This window comes from Lolium rigidum, chromosome 7 (assembly GCF_022539505.1).
Source record: "Lolium rigidum isolate FL_2022 chromosome 7, APGP_CSIRO_Lrig_0.1, whole genome shotgun sequence".
NCBI lineage: Eukaryota > Viridiplantae > Streptophyta > Magnoliopsida > Poales > Poaceae > Lolium > Lolium rigidum.
In genome coordinates this window covers 251,399,808-251,402,342 of record NC_061514.1, presented here as the reverse complement: position 1 = coordinate 251,402,342, position 2,535 = coordinate 251,399,808, and positions in this window count along the sequence as shown.

The following is a 2,535-nucleotide window of genomic DNA, read 5'->3' as shown; positions in this document are numbered from 1 at the left end:
AAGAATGCACTCACAATTTGCAGGAACCAGAGGAAGAAGAAATTGATGAACCTGAAAGCTCATTGGATGAAAAACAAGAGGAGAGTGATGAACAAAAGGAGGAAGAATGGATTAGCTACCCATGCCAACCTTCTAATGAGAGTAACTCTTTATCTCTTACACTATTTGATTGTCCTCCATGCTTACCGAAAGAGGATGAATGTTATGTTCCTGTGGATTCTCTTGAAATAGTACCTATGAGTAAAACTTGCGAGAATAATTATGCTACTGTTATTTATGAAAATCCATGCTACTTTGATAAATCTTATGATAATGCTTTGTTTGTGCCTGATGTCGAAATGCATGGTACTAAAGAATTTTGCGTAGCAAATGTTTATGATAAAGCTCTTGATGATGGTCCTATGTTACTTGATAATATTAATTGTACTACTAATGAAAATGGGATCGGAGAGGTCTTGACATTATCTATGAGTCCCATATCTCTTGAGATTGATCAACCATCTTGTTATATTATTGATAAAAGTGTGTTTGAAAGTTTTAATCGCACTATTTTTGAGCTTGATAAAAATTATGTGTTTGGGAATCATGAAAAGCATGCTGTATGTGATAGTTATGTTGTTGAGTTTGTTCATGAAGCTACTGAAAATTATTATGAGAGAGGAAAATATAGTTGTAGAAATTTTCATGGTGCTAAAATACCTCTCTGTATGCTTAAAATTTTGAAGTTACTCTTGTTTTATCTTCTTATGCTTATCACTTTGTTCTTCATGAATTTATTTGTGTACAAGATTCCTATGCATAGGAAGTGGGTTACACTTAAATGTGTTTTGAACTTGCTTTTTGATGCTCTCCTTTGCTTCAACTGTTATTTCTTGCGAGTGCATCATTAAAACTGCTGAGCCCATCTTAATGGCTATAAAGAAAGCACTTCTTGGGAGATAACCCATGTGTTTATTTTGCTACTTGTTTTGTTGTGTTTTGGAAGTTGTTACTACTGTAGCAACCTCTCCTTATCTTAATTTTATTGCAATGTTGTGCCAAGTGAAGCCTCTAATCGAAGGTTGATACTAGATTTGGATTTACTGCGCGAAACAGATTTCTATCACGTCACGAATATGGGCTGTTTTCTCTGTAGGTAACTCAGAAAATTATGCCAATTTACGTGCGTGTTCCTCGGATATGTACGCAACTTTCGTTAGTTTGAGTTTTCCGATTTGAGCAACGGAAGTACCTCTTTTAAATTCGTCTTTACTTGGCTGTTCTGTTTTGCAGATTCTGTCTCTGTTTTTTTGCATTGTCTCTTGCGGACTTTAAGCAAGGCTTTCTACACGTGGAGAGCTGTAGCTAATGTTTTATTGAGTTCTTGCAATGTGTCACTACAGGACCAAGGTGGATTCAAGTTTTTTGAGTACTAACCCCTCTAATGAAGTTTATGAGAAGTTTGGTGTGAAGGAAGTTTTCAAGGGTCAAGAGAGGAGGATGATATATGATCAAGAAGAGTGAAAAGTCTAAGCTTTCGGATGCCCCCGTGGTTCATCCCTGCATATTTCAAAAATACTCAAGCGTCTAAGCTTGGGGATGCCCAAGGCATCCCTTTCTTCATCAACTTATCAGGTTTCTTCTATTGAAACTATATTTTTCACTACAAGAAAAGTTCTGATAGACAACGTCTCAAAATCGTCCGCTAAGGGGTATTTTTCGTCTTTGAAACTATATTTTTATTCCATCACATCTTATGTGCTTTCTTGGAGCGTCCCAGTTGTTTTGTTTTGTTTTGTTTTGAATAAATGGATCCTAGCATTCACTTTATGGGGAGAGAGACACGCTCCGCTGTAGCATATGGACAAGTATGTCCTTGGTTTTCTACTCATAGTATTCATGGCTGAAGTTTTACTCCTTCGTTAAATTGTTATATGGTTGGAATTGGAAAATGATACATGTAGTAATTGCTATAATGTCTTGGGTAATGTGATACTTGGCAATTGTTGTGTGCTCATGTTTAAGCTCTTTGCTTCCCGTATACTTTGCACCCATTAATGAAGAAATACATAGTGACATGCTAAAATTTGGTTTGCATATTTGGTTTCTCTAAAAGTCTAGATAATTTCTAGTGACTGAGTTTGAACAACAAGGAAGACGATTGTAGAGTCTTATAATGTTTTCAATATGTCTTTCTGTGAGTTTCTTTGCACAGTTCATCCTTGTGTTTGTTTCAAATAAGCCCTTGCTAACCTAAACCTTGTATCGAGAAGGGAATACTTCTCATGCATCCAAATCATGAGCCAAACAACACTATGCCATTTGTGTCCACCATACCTACCTACTACATGGTATTTCTCCATAATTTCAAAGTAAAATTGCTTGAGTGCTACCTTTAAACAATTTAAAATTTATCACCTCTGGTTGTGTCAATGTTTTATAGCTCATGAGGAAGTATGTGGTGTTTATCTTTCAATCTTGTTGGGCAACTTTCTGTTGGACTAGTGGCTTCATCCGCTTATCCAATAATTTTGCAAAAAGAAGTGGCAATGGGAT